This window comes from Pinus tabuliformis, chromosome 9 (genome assembly GCF_031772625.1).
Source record: "Pinus tabuliformis cultivar Carrire ecotype Pingquan chromosome 9, CPIR1, whole genome shotgun sequence".
NCBI lineage: Eukaryota > Viridiplantae > Streptophyta > Pinopsida > Pinales > Pinaceae > Pinus > Pinus tabuliformis.
This window is the reverse complement of record NC_142307.1, coordinates 172,416,716-172,432,241: the sequence shown is the minus strand read 5'-3', so window position 1 is coordinate 172,432,241 and position 15,526 is coordinate 172,416,716.

Sequence of the window (15,526 nt, the reverse complement as noted above, 5' to 3'; positions counted from 1 at the left end):
ATTTTGTGTGATGGATGGAAATCTACTTTGGAAAAACCATGAAGGTATTTTACTGCACTGTCTAATAGAGAATGAAACTAACAATATCATGCAAGATTTCCATGCTGGAGACTGTGGTGGACATTTGTACTGGAAGTCCACTGTGGACAAGATATTAAGGGCTGGTTATTACTGGCCCACTATGTTCTCTGATGTTAAGAAATTCACAGCATCATGCCACAAATGCCAACTGTTTGAAGGCAAAAGACAGTTGCTGCCACTTCCTTTGAAGCCCATTGCAACTGAGAGACCTTTCCAACAATGGGGTTTGGATTTCATTGGGGAAATTCATCCCTCATCTTCAGGGCAACACAGATGGATTCTGACAGCAACAGATTACTTCACCAAGTGGATTGAAGCCGCCCCATGCAGACAAGCAAATGATTCAGTAATCATTCAGTTTTTGGAAAACAATATACTGGCTAGATTTGGCTGCCCGGACAAGATAATAACAGAAAATGATGTTGCTTTCAGATCCAAGAAAATGGTGAACTTCTGCCATAAATTTCACATTACTTTGGGCCATTCTACAGCTTACTATCCTCAAGGAAATGGCCTTGCTGAATCATCAAACAAAAGTTTGATAAATATCATAAAGAAAGTGCTGGAAGAGAACAAAAAGAACTGGCATAAGAAACTAGTAAATGCTTTATGGGCAGACAGACTAACAACTAAAAGATCAATTGGGACCAGCCCATATGAGTTAGTCTATGGATTAGAGGCCAGATTTCCTTCATCACTAGGAGTGCCGGTTATGAAACTTCTGCAAGAAAGCCAAGCAGAGCCAAATGACATGCAAAGAAGGATTAACCAGATAATTTGTTTACAACAGACCAGAGAACAAGTTTTCAGCAGAGTACAGATACTACAAGAGAAACTGAAAAAGGCCTTTGATAGAAGAACCAAAGCAGAAGATTTCAATATAGGGGACAAAGTTTTAAAGTGGGATGCAAGAAGAGAAGAGAAAGGGAAACATGGAAAGTTTGACTCTTTATGGAAAGGACCATTTGCTGTCCAAGCAGTGCAAGGTAATAACACCTACTTCCTCAAAAGTTTGACTGAAACTGACTTGGATGAAGGTCCTGTCAATGGCAGGATGCTGAAGCACTACTTTGACTGTTCACTATGAGTGGAATCCAAGGATTCATTGTATATATGCAGATGTACATATTGTTTTCTGTTTTAGATTGTAAAAAGCAGTTTTCCCAAGTGATTCACCAAGCAGTAAGAGGCAAATAGAATCAGAGGTTCTCCAAGAAAAAAGCACACAATTTTGACACATTTATGCAGCAGATTTCAAAGATTAAGATGGGCAGTCAAGGAACAAGGCAATCTGACCTGCTGTTCTTGGTCTTTCAAAAGAAAAACCATCCCCATGTGGAGCCACTGTTGGATACCTATACCAATAGGTTTCATATTTCATGATTGACCAAGGAAAGTCCAAATATGCTCTGCTTTGGTATTACAAAGATCCCATATTTCCTAGAGAACAAGAGGTGTGTAAAGTGTTTCAAGTGTTGAGGACCTTATTTCAATTTTGTGGATGATTCAACAGTTTAAACTGGATCATGCCATGTTTCAATTTTGAGTTATAGAATAGAGAAAGAAGTCTGTCCAAACTGCTTAATCTTGGCAGACAAGTAGTTTAGGTAGAGAAGTAAAGGTTCCCAACAGCTTAATCTGGGACCTTGGAAGAAATAAGGGTAGAAGTAGATAGAAAAGAAAAAAGAAAAAGCCAAAGAAAAGAAAAGGCAAGCAAGGGTTTGCAAGTCCAAGTGCACCCTCCAAGGAGAAACAAAAAATGCTAGGAAAATAGCTGGGTAGGTAGTGTGGTTGCAGAAAGGGTATTTTCATCACTACAAATATGTCAAAAGGTGTTTTTCCAAGGCAAAACCCATCAATGAACAAAGTGGCTAAAACCATCAAATTGCAGCAAGGAGCATGACTAACCTCCCTTTTTCCCTTCATCTCATTACTAACATTCCCTTTCAGCTGAAATTTGTGGAGAGATCATGGTTTTAGGGTGTTTCTAGTTCATTCAGAAACCACATTTCTTGTCTAAACTTTTCATTTTTGATCTAGCCTCTAAACTAAAGCACTCTCACATGAACTCAGTGAGATCCCCCTCATCTGCCCCCCCTCATTCATATTAACCTCTAATTCTACTATATAGCTCCCCTATTTTACCTTTTCCCCTAATAAGATTAACACTATGGTGTATAAAGCCCCAAATTCTATAAATACTCCTCCCTTTGGCATTATAGCCATATTTTCTTTAAAAAGAACCAAAGTGACCTCTGGTCACCTTGGTAAACCTATCACACCCCAATCCCCCTTGCTACAGGCAGCTTGCTCCTCAAACCACCCTTTGCATTGAATAAACCCTTATAAAACCTCTTTTGCCTTTAAATCCTTTGCAAAAGTTACCAAAGTCAAAAACCCGCCTCTGGCGCATTTCCAAAGGTTAGCGCGTTATTTGTTAAATGGAAAACATTCAAAAAACCAATGAAAAACCCACAAACCCAAAGTTTCCGCCGCGCATATAACCTAAGCAAGTTGCCACTCCGCCCACCGTCGGATCAAGTCTCTGAGATCCGACGATCCACAGCGATATCGGAGCTGCCCCTGTAGCCATCCTTTATCGCCCGAGAAGGTGACGTTGCGTCACGTCACGGGCAGGCCACGCGTCGAACGGCAAGGACTCTCGGAGCCGGGCCTGACACTTTCAGCGCCGTACCCAAACCGCCCCGAGAAACCGTAGCGGTTAGCCTTAACCGTAACCGCTACGGTCCTAACCGCCAATTGTTTTCCGCCAACGCATCGCCACGTCACGTCCGCTTGTACTCGCCCCTGCTATTCGTCCATCTGGCCGCTGACATGGCTGCCACCTCATCGCCCCCTTGGACCAATAGTCTACCGCCACGTCACCCGATGACGTCAGCTGACGTCACCTCACCTTGACCCACCAATGACGTCATGCTGACGTCATCACTAAAAAGCGCCAAAATGGTAAAAAAGTCCATATTAACCCAAAAAAGCCGTGTTTTTCTCACTTTTCACTCCTGTCGCCACTGTTCTCTCTGCATGACCGTTTACGTTCGAATTTCCGCCAACCTGCTGAGTTAACCCGGGCGACCTCCTCAGCAGCAACCGTGCATGCCTGCGCAACCTCTGCTCGTCAATTAACAGGTATTTACCGTTGTTCTACCCTCCATACGACTGTTATTGAAATTTAAGTTGCTCAGAAGGCTAAAGACACCTTAAAACTATATTTACACCGCCCATTTCCCTCTGCACGTCCACAATTGTAACTGTGAAGTCCAAAAAACACTAGCCGAGCCTTAATACTTGTAATTTTGCTCAAAACCAACTGTCACTCCGCATTTCCCGGCAGATTTCTTGGTAAATTCAATTCACCCGCTGGAAGAGGACGTAGTAAGACCACAAAGAAGCTCTGCTCCTAAAACAAACAGTATTTCAACTGCTGTTGTGTAATTTCCCCCTCTGGTATCTAAGATACAAATTGCTTTTACAGAAAATCACCTCTATTCTGTGTTGCTTCCATTTTAACTATCCACCTACAATTGTTGCACTTTGAAGAACTATGGAGACTCCTATTGCTCTAAATATCAAGCCCCTCAATGCTCCTCACCAGGAATTAGCATGGAAAGCCCTGGGAGACATGGATTACCAAATGCTGGACTGGTTCCCTATGGGAACCAAATACAATATCCAGATGATGAATGAGTTAAAAGCCCAGCACCTGAGTGGGGCAGACATCTTGGGAATTTGGGACTCAAATTTGCCCATCTACAACCTTCCCCAAGTAAATCCTATGCCAGAACTGATCTACAGCTGCCAGGAATGCTATGACCCAAACCAAAGAGCTGTCATCAGCCCCACAGGCTCAGTCCTTTTCCAGATTACCCCAGAGAGCATAAATGGAATGCTGCACTTCCATACTGCCAAGCAATTGACCCCCCTCTATATGCAGAATTTGATAAACAAAGGGAGCAAGCTGTCAAGTGACCAGATCATCAAAATCAATCAATTGTTTGTCAGGCCAGGCTCTGAATCAGTCAGAACCCCTCCTATTGGGTATCAATATCTAAATGAATTGGGCAGAATGTTGGTGGATTTAATCAGGTATGTCCTAGGATTAAGGGGGATGGAGGATGTGGATGATAGCCTAATGGCAATGCTATCTATATTCTCTCCTGGTAAACCCCCAGCTGTACATTATGACTATGCAACCTACATTGCAGAGAAAATCCATGAGCAGTTTATGAACTTGAGGAGGGAAAGACTATTCAGGTATACTTCATATATATACCACCTATTCTTGTTCTATCAGCCAGCCACCTTCTCTGTTCCTTTGAAGCCACTCAATGCCCAGGGAAGTCCAAGGTCAGTTGTGTTCTGGACCCCTGTCTTTCACTGTACATCTGTGTCACCTTACACATACAATGAGTTTATTGACTTATTCATTTATCCAGCCATGACAGTATTGCATGGTACTCCTCCTCCTAGATTAACCGATGAAATGAGGAGAATTCTCCACTTGAATAAGTCCTACAGCATTGGCAATTGGTACCTCTACCAAAACCACACAGTCATTAGGATATATGGCTGTGAGTTGAACCCATTTAGGTTGCCAAGGTATGTCCCCATGAGGCTTTTTGCCTTGGAATATTTCAGACAGTTTGGGAACTCAGACTACCTTCATTTTCAGAGCAAGAACAAGAAGTCACAGTTGAAGGTAAGGAGACAGCTGGGTCCTTTCCTATATAACAGAAAAGAGGAAGGGTGGAAGGAGGTAGACAGTATCCTGGAGGGCCTCAGACTGCAAACCAGCTTTGAATGGATACCCTATGATCCCAATCATTCTATCTCCCTCAGGAGGATAAGATACAAATTGGGTAGCTATGCACACAAGAGACAACCTGAGATTGAACAATATGCCAATGCATTAAATTGGGAAGAGGGTACCCTAGAAGAGGAAGTTACTAATGAAGAGTTACTTGAGAGAGAGGCTAGAAATATGCAAAAGGAAGCTGACTTGGAAACTTGTGGACAGGTGCCCCTCTCCTACAAAAAGCAACTTGGAGCAGCTACTACATCTTCAACAGCACAGCAGCAAACTGCCGAGAAAGCACCACAGACAGCAAGCAAGGATAAAGGGAAGCAGGTGGAACAGCCACCTCCATTGACAGAAGAACAAGTGGACACATTGCTACAGCAGCAAGAAGAGATGGAGCAGCAGGAACTTGGGCAGCAACAAGAAGAGGAACAATTTAGTGAACAGCAGCCCTTGCAGCAAGAAAAAGTGATTAATGCTCCAAGCTCCACTGAGCAACAGGCTCAGACAGTGGTGCCTCGTAGGGCAGAAACTACTGTTGATACCTCGGTCCTCCAAACCCCACAAAAGGAGGACTTAACCAGGAAAAGGGATAGAGAGACTCCCCTGACTTCATCCATCAATCGGGGAGAGAAAAGACAAAGACTAAATGACTCCCAAGAGGATGACATAGCAGTGAGGCAAGCAATGGGCATGGGCCCACCCAGTGGAGAAGTTTCAGCCAGTTCATTTCAGCATGAACATGATAGAGCTATAGGAGGAGAGGTCAGCTCCTCCAGCCAGCACAGAGAAGGACAGTCAAGCATCAAACAGCAATTTATTGACATTAAGAGGAGGAGTGATCCTATTAAAGTACAGCTGTACAATCATTTGCTGAACCTGGCTCCTACCAATCAGCAAAGACTCATGTCTGCCTTTGATGTAAGTGAAGGCAAAATGATTATGAGCCACTTCATGCCCACAACGTTGCATCCTCAATCCACCTCGGATTACCTAAGAACCAACATGGAGGTTCTTGCCAAAGACATACACCCTATGGATAAGATTGAATTACATAAACAAACTGGTGAAATGGTGTATGCCTCCTTGGCAGATGAGACATTGGAGAACTACAAACTAAAGAGAAGCCTTGATAACACAGCCTCTCAGCTGGAATTGGAGAGAGCATCATCACAAGCCAAGGACAACAGGATCAAGTCCTTGGAGGAGGTAATTATAGAAATAGGACATGATCCTAAAGATGTTAAAGGGATCCAAGAACTCTTGAAGATAAGGGATGCAGACATGGCGGCCTTAAGAAAGAAAATCAAGCTCCCAGCCACCATCCATCCACAAACAGACGAGGTTGCCCAGCAAAGGCAGGAAAAGGATGCTACAGACCTACTGATATCCCTGTACAAGGAGCTGGTTCGGACTCAAGACCAGCTAGGACAATCAGAAGCTGCAAAGGCAGCATTACAGATAGCATTGAAACAGAGAGAAGAGGGCCAAACTTCCCAGCCCCCTCCGGAAGTAATCAATCTTGAAGAAGCTACTCCAATAACTACTCTTCCTCCTCAGCAAACGGGAACTACAACACCATCTACAGCACCATCTACAGCAACAACTACACCAACACCAGGACAGACTCCTAGTCTGGATATGCAGAAGCTGCAAGCTGAGATCCAAGTTCTTGAATCTCAAATGAAAGAGCTTGATGAAGTCAAGAAAACTTTGGCTAAGGTAAATGAAAAGTTTGACAAGAGCAAGCAGAATGAGGCAGCAAAGGAGAGAGAGATAAAAGCTCTAAAAAAGAGAATAGCTGAACTAGAAAAAGAGCTTGCACTAGAAAAGGTAACAGCAGAACTAAAAGCAGTCCTCTGGGGTAACATTGGGCGGTCCATCACCAATCAATGGCAGTATATTGAGACTATGGATGAGCAAATAGTACTCATTACCAAGGCAAACAGGAAATACAGAGAGCCAGAGCAAGCCTTGGCCACATGCCAGATGCTGCCAGCAGAATGATCAATGTTTTAAATAACAAAACTAGCTCTCAACTAGCCACCATGGGAATTACTAACAGGACTGAAACAATCTCAGTAGTTAAAAGAGTCCTGACACTAAGAAGCCTAGTTGGAACACTGGAGAGGAGAACACAGGACATGCAGACTGAAATCAACAAATTCCTGGACAGATTCCTGGCATTACAGAACAGAGGCCTCCCCAGCATTTTAAGCAGTGTAGGAAGACTGCTCACCCTGGAAAATTACATCAAAAGGGTTGATGCCCATGCTGCATCACAAATTGCAAAACAGCCCAGTACCTCAGCAGAAACAGGGCCAGCATCAGGGCAGAATTTGTATGATAGGGTGGATAACTTGTTTTTTATCATGAATGAAATTGATCACCTGTTTGATACACCACCAAATTTCTTTAAGTATACAGAAGCAGATGAGACTATGGGGGCAATCATAAATCATCAATTGCCCACACAGGAAGTATGGAGGAATTTGACACAGGTAATTTTATCAGGCCCGAACTTGTAAGGTTAGTTTTTCTCCAGAAATAAGCAGTCATGCACAGGCAGAATTTTGATGAATAAAATCTACAAGGAAGAGACAGATGCTGAGCCAACTCAGCAAAGCTATTTACTCACCACAGCAGCAGTCACAATCACAGGTGACAAACCCAAAATACAGCGTACAAGCCATAAATTCGGGTTCTCCAGCATTTAATCAAAGTATTTCAACCGACTCAGCAGATCCCAAAGGCCAAAATATCTTCTGACAGAACATTAAAACGCCTTTATTCTGTATTCAATGCTGTAATAAATTTCTGATCATAATATCTCAAAAGTTGGTGAGAATATTAAGTCTGAGATAACTCAGAACTCAGATATTTTTTGTAAAAATCGCAAGTATATATTCACCCCTCACAGAAGCTTAAGGGGTTGTTGTTATTTTCCTTTTGGAAGTCTCACTTGCTGTAAGATTCTCGGAGAAGTAATACAAAGGGAGAATGGAATTTCCAAAGCTTGGTGTATTTGATGCGTTGTGATGAATGGTGAATGTTGAAGGATTCCAGAGTGTTTCATAAAACAATAAGTTTTCTTAAATCTCTGTATTACATGTTTTCAAGTCTTTTGTTCTCTTTTGTTGTTTAAATGTCTTACACTTGATAGCAAAGTAGAAGAATGGTTCCAGGATTTAATCTATGATTACCCTGAACTCAAACTAAGCTATTATCCATGTTTTCTTCAGATACAGTAACAGAAGTGTAATTCTTAATTGCTGCACTTTAAAACTATATCTTTTACAGTGATAGACATTCCCAGGGATTCAAGTTTGCCCCTGAGACATCTATCCATTTCTCGTAACTAGTTGGGTGGGAATACTTAAACACTGAGTGAAAATTCTTAAATGCTTTCACTGCTTGTTTCTCCTGTTCACGTTATTAATCAGAAATTTGTTCTATAAAGCATCCAAATGGCCCTATAAGTTTCACCAATTCATCTCAAAGTTCCTAGACACCTACAGCCATAGACTCCATTGCCCAATGATACTTGACTCTCTGAATACTACATCACGAAGATCTGAAAGAAATTCTTCAACCAAAACATAAACAAAACCTGTGCTTAATACCTAGCCTAAACACTATCATCACAGATACAAATCATAAAGAGAGAGCCCTCTCTGATCACTATTTGGCTAGAAACAGTGATCAAAAGATTGGTTAGTGGTTACCCCGGCCGTATTCCCTTGGGAGTCATAGGGAACAACCTGGGTGTTAACAGGTGGCCAGCGATTCCTCACAAACTTCCTTCGGACATTCCTAAATTCAATGGAAATCCTGGCGAAGACCCATCGAATCATGTGATGACATTCCATCTGTGGTGTTCGTCGAATACCTTGAATGATGATTCGATAAGGCTTCGTCTTTTCCAGAGGACATTGACTGGTCCGGCGGCCAAATGGTATATTGAATTACCTAGAGCCTCTTTCGACAATTTTAGTTCCCTAGCCACGACTTTCTTAACACACTTTCAGTTACCTATAAGGTACGAAACTGGGACAGAGATCTTGACCAATTTCAAGCAGACAACAGCCACACATATATCAGATCATATACATGAGTGGCGTCGTCGGCGCAGAATGGTAAAAACCTATGTCCCAGATCAGCTATTAGCTGAGTGGTTTATAAAGTCGCTTCTGCCGGCAATAACAGAAGATGTGGCCAAGGGAGGCGTCGTAACAGAGGATCAAGTTATTGCTCGTGCTCAATATTTGGACTTAGTGTATACTCAGTCGGGCACGCTCTATGATAAGATACCTGACGCCCCCAGACCAGAATTTTCAATCCCTCCTCCTCCCGGATCGAATAGTGACTCTCATGCCGGTGATGGCGTGATTGGAACTGCAAACGCTAAGTCGACAAGGGATTCGAATAAGAAAGCCCGTAAGACTTCGAATCAAAAAGCAAATCAATAGATTCTTGCTTCGGAGGTAAATGCTGTATCTACGGATAAAGACAAAAACTCCAATCAACCAGGAAGCAAGAAGAAACAAAACAAAGGGAAGAAGAAGAAACAAGGTGGGTCATCCCCTCAAAGAACTTCTTCAAACCCTCCTGGGCAAAGGAAACAATTTCCTCCATGTCAAATATGCGATGAAAATCATTCAACAAAGAACTGTCCGTTCAAAGCTGAGTTAAAGAGGTTCCTAAAGAGTTCCCAAACTTCAGCTGTGTTGACTGATCCTTTTCCCGCCCCAGGTCAAAATATGGTTGATAGTGGAAATGCTTCCTCGTCTCAAGTGCTTATGCTGTCGGTTTCTAAGCAAAATGATGCTTTGATCTCGACTAGGAATAAAGATTATGGGAATCCGCCGGTGTCGAACGACAAAGGGAAAGATCAACCCAGTAGTTCGACAACAACTTCGGCAGAAGTTGTACCCCCCCTCACGCATGAATTAACAATAAAGCCGCCTAAGGGAGTAGTCCACAAGTCGACATTCAACCCTCGCGCCAGAGCGGCGCAACACTATAATATAGTGGAGGATTTGGCCCAATCGCCATCTGCTATGTCGACTCTTGAGGTACTACAAAATTGCCCATCCCAAAGACAGGCATTGTTGTCAGCAATTGGTGGAGTGGATCCTAAAGATTCCAATCTTGTATCCTTTGATCACAAAGGATATGATCCTCAGTTACCAACGCAATTAGCTTTCCTTATTCAAGTGAAAGCACTCAACAAAACTGTTCATAGAACGATTATTGATGAGGGTGCATCGACATGTATCATGTCGATGAGTTGCTGGAAAACTCTTGGATCTCCAACCTTGTCGCGATCTTCGACGACATTGAAAGCATTTGACGGTAGGTCGTACACTCCGTACGGAATCCTAAATAAATTTAAGGTTGAACTAGGAGGAAAAACAGTGGAAATTGATGTTGAAGTCATTGATGGCAATCTTGACTATAACATCCTACTTGGAAGACCATGGATATATGCCATGGCAGCTGTAGTGTCGACATATTTTAGGAAGATCGCATTCACGTTTGAAGGAGGGATTACGGTCGTCGACCAGCAGAATTTCCTCCCTAATGGTTCACAAGTTACTGGAAGCATTCCCCTGATCCATGGGAGCGACCATTCAATACAAGATATCGGAGTAGGCTTGCTAAAAGATCCCACAATGATGGGAACTTTCGCGTTGCCACCTCCTTTCCATGTAGGGAATATCCCGTTTGTAGCAACATGCAACATGGTATCTTCATCGAAGGTCGCAGAAGACAAAGTCGTCATGGATCATCAAGTGGTATTGCCACCTAGCCCTATTGAAATATTGTAGCAATCAATGTTTCAGGCATGGGAGGCGAGCCCAAATGAACGCTCGTCAAGCATTTGGGTAGATAGGTCCGAAGAATATGGTACCCCATTAGATCCATGGTCAAAAGTTCATGGGACTGACGAAGGAATCTTACAATCAATGATGATTGAGGGGGCACCATGGAATGATCACCACCATCGTTCCCTTCTTCCAGAGTGTGAAGAAGAAACTCATCACGACCTATATCACCCTTCAGTGTTTGAATTCCTAACAAATACTGTAAATACGGTGGATTCTGAGCGAAACCTATCCAATATTGAAGAGACCGTAGCCGTAAACATCTCGACAAAATCTGATGTTGTAGAGAATATTCATGTCGGCAAAAGTTGTTCCCCTTCAGAACTAGAAATATATGGTGCTCTCTTTTGCGAATTTAGAGATGTCTTTGCATGGTCATATGATGAAATGCCAGGCATTGACTCGAGCATAGTTGAACATGAGATTAAAATGTATCCTGATGTCAAACCAGTAAGACAACGGCTTCGGCAGGTACATCCGAAGAAAGCCGCTGCCATTAAGGCAGAAGTTGAAAAACTTCTCCATGCTGGATTCATCTACCCGGTTCCTCTAACCGATTGGGTATCAAATATTGTCCCTGTTATGAAAAAGCAAGGGACGATAAGAGTGTGCGTCGACTATAGGGATGTAAACAAAGCTTGTCCAAAAGACAACTACCCTACACCTTTCATCGACCAGATAATTGATGAATGCGCCGGATGTGAAATCTTTTCCTTTATGGATGGATTTTCCGGGTATAATCAAATAAATATCCGCCCACAGGACCAGTCTAAGACCGCATTTATTTGTCCGTGGGGCACGTTCGCTTATCGAAAATTACCCTTTGGTTTAAAGAACGCAGGGGCAACGTTTCAGAGGGCAATGAATTATGCCTTCCATGACATCAAGAACATTGTTCAACCTTACCTCGACGATCTTCCGGCTCATTCACGGAAGCGGACTGATCATCCGCGGCATTTGAGAGCAATATTTCTACGTTGCCGACATTACAAGATAAGACTCAATCCGCACAAATGTGTGTTTTGCGTCGGTTCTGGTCGTTTACTTGGCTTTGTTGTCTCTAAGGATGGGATTCGTCTCGACCCCTGTAAGGTTCAGGCAATCATTAATTTGCCTCCACCTTCAAATTTGCTTCAGATTCAGAAACTCCAAGGGAAAGAAAACTTTCTGAGGAGGTTCATTCCAAATTACGCAGAACTTGCCAAAGGTTATACTCGTCTTTTGAAAAAGGATGTACCTTTTGTCTGGGACCAGGTTGCGCAAGCTTCCTTTGACGCTCTGAAAGATTGTCTAGTAAGAGCATCATTAATGTACGCCCCGGACTATCAAAGAGATTTTAACCTGTATCTAGCTGCAGCAGATACGACCATTGCGATGGTCTTAGTGCAAGAAGTCGATGGAATTGAACATCCTATTTATTATTTAAGTAAAAACTTAAATGACACAGAAAGTAAATATTCCTATGTTGAAAAACTAGCGCTTGCTGCTGTTCAAGCGATTCAAAGGTTTCGACATTATGTCCTCTTTAGGAAAACTACCATTCTGTCAGATTGCAACCCCATGACGTATATACTGTCGCGACAGTTGCTTGGGGGCAAATATTCAAAATGGATAGCCATCCTTCAAGAGTTCGATTTAGATTTTGTAAAATCCAAATCGAAGAAAGCTCTAGTTTTCGCGGAATTATTATGCGATCTCCCATCGTCGTCCAATGATGAAACATCAGAAGAGTCAATCGTGGATGAAAATTTGTTTCTGATATCAGTAAGCGATGAGTGGTATGGAGACATCATTGTTTATCTCCAAACCCAAAAATTTAGACCTAATACCTCGCACTCGGAACGGAAACGTATACGATACCAATCTAAAGACTACATGATCATCGGTGATACACTTTACCGTCGTGGCGTCGATACGGTTCTGAGGAGATGCCTTACCCATGAGGAGGCCGAAAAAGCCCTGAATGATTGTCATTCAGGCACGTGCGGGGGGCATCAATCTGGATATGCAACATCACAAAGAATCTTACGAGCAGGATATTTCTGGCCAACTATGTTTAAAGATTGCATAATAGCTGTCAGAAGTTGCCATGCATGTCAGATCTTTGATAGCAAAACCAGAAGACCGCCCACACCCTTACAGCCGATAGTTGCTGTTGGGCCCTTCGCCAAGTGGGGCATCGATTTCATGCAATGTAACCCCACCTCGACCGGGGGGCATGGGTATATTATAGTCGCTGTTGACTATTTTACCAAATGGGCCGAGGCGATGCCTACATTGGATAACACTGGTGAAACAGCTGCCCTTTTCTTTTTCAATCATGTAGTCGCCAGGTTCGGCGTTCCGCAAGCTATAGTGACAGATCATGGATCGCATTTTCGCAATCACATGATGGTTGAGTTAGCTGCCAAACTAGGGCTATCGCATGACAGCTCTACCCCATATTATCCACAAGCTAACGGACAAGTTGAGGCAATCAACAAGGTCCTGAAGCGTATGTTGCAAAGGATGATCGGGGTTCACAAAAGAAGATGGCATCTAATCCTGTACTCAGCATTATGGGCTTACCGAACCTCGGTAAAGAACGCCACTGGGTTCACACCATTCCAATTGGTGTATGGCCTAGAGGCAGTATTACCGATCCAGTGCGAAATTTCGTCTCTTAAACTCGCAATTGAACTCCTCCCCGGAACCTCAGAAGAAGAGGCTCGTTTCTTGGAATTAATCCAATTGGATGAAAACCGTCGTGACGCCGCTTTGGCGAACGAAGCCCATAAGAAACGAGTCAAAGCACAGTTCGACAAGAATGTCAAACCTCGCAACTTCTCTGAGGGTGACTTGGTTTTGCTTTACGACCAAGAATCCGACAAATTAGGAGCAGGAAAATTTCAGTCCTTATGGATGGGTCCCTATATTGTTAAAAGGGTGTTAGCAAAAGGAGCCTACGAGTTAATGGATTATGACGGAATACCACTGGCGCAACCCCGTAATGGGTTGTACCTCAAGCGTTACTATGCCTGAATAGTAACCTGAGTGCTTTTGTTGTATTTTGTTTTCGCTAAAGTGTTTGTTTCGGTTTAGTAATCCACCCTTCTCGTTTGTTGCAGATGTCGAATTATTCTGATACATATGTGGGATATGCCGACGGAGCGAGTCGTAGTACGCGGAATTTGTCTTCCGCAGCCTGGGCCATTTTTGATCCAAGCGGCGAGTTAGTGAGTTTCAGAGGTGTGTGTATTGGACGGTCAACAAACAATATCGCTGAGTATAGTGCGTTGATTGAACTCCTCTCTGATACCATCGCTCATGGTATACGCCGACTAATTGTCAGGCTAGACTCACAACTTGTGATACTACAACTCACTGGTATATATTCAGTCCGCAATCCAGCTATTTATCGTATGTTTCTAAGAGTTAAGATTTTGGAAAGAGAGTTTCATTCAATTCAATACCAACATATTTCCAGAAACTTGAACACATTAACAGATTCATTAGCAAACTATGTATTAGATAGACATTTACAACATATATAAAAAGAGATGCATCAGTGCTATGTAAGTGGATCACAAATAAACTGAAATAAACTCCGAAAATCAAAATATATAAAGCTGTTTATAGTTTGTACATAATGTGCTGTAATCAAAACAAAATTGGTCATATGACCTAGAACTCAAAAAGATGCTAGGGGGCACCCTAGCCTAGTGGTGCTCATGAAAGTACGTCACGGTCTGTGCGATCATGCGCAAGAGACGAGTCCATCGTCTAGGCACGCCAATGGTGTGCCGCTGCAACTGTAAAGGTAACTCGTCAATCTGTACATCCGGAAGACCACGAGTAAGGCTCTCAACTTGCTCCTGCACAGCTGCAAGTATCTCAGTATCACCAAGGTCGCGAATAACAACTCTCCTAGCAGGCTCTGCTGCTGGGGCAGCAACTGGCGATCGTGGACGAGCTACTGGACGAACAGGACCAACATCTGCATGCACCCAAGAGTTTGATCAGTTTTGAACAGTAAACATCATGAATAAAAACAATAAACAGTGATATGGTCAGAGATTTTACCAATAGCGCCCCATTGCTCACCATCCGGAAGCACCAAGTCCGGATCACCTCGGTAGTCCATACCCACGTATGGATACTCAGAAAATGCCATCTCCTGGCGCTCGAACCACCTAAAGAAGGACTCAGTAAAAGTAATATGAGGTTGACCAGCGTGCCGGGACATATGGTCAACCCACCTCTGCATGCGTGGCTCGGTCGGAGAAGGCAAATCAAGCAAGATGTACTGAGGTTGCATCAATGGGATTTTCTCCAAGACAAAGGCAGTCAGAATAGAACCAAATCCAAAGTTCTTCAGCCCCCCGTCCTTTACCTTGGTCAATTGACTTTTCATCTGAACAAGTACTGCATCACACCAGTTAAACACTTTCGGTTGGAGACACTCCAAGGCGTGCTGCATATAAGATCTGTTGGTAACATGTAAAGCTGCGCTACCGACCATCCTACCAATAGTAAACAGAATGGACCTGAGAGACCTGTCAGTAATGTCACGGATATTGATCTTGCCGTCTTTGCTCGGCTGTGAACCTTCCCGGCAATACTGACGGATATAGTCTCTGGTGGAAGTAGTCCCTCGAGCCGTACCTGACAAAGAAATGGGGGCACCCCGCCTTGACAACCCAGTCAAGAAGTACATGTCCTCTATGGTCAAGGGGAAGGACTTCCCCCTAATCTAGAATAC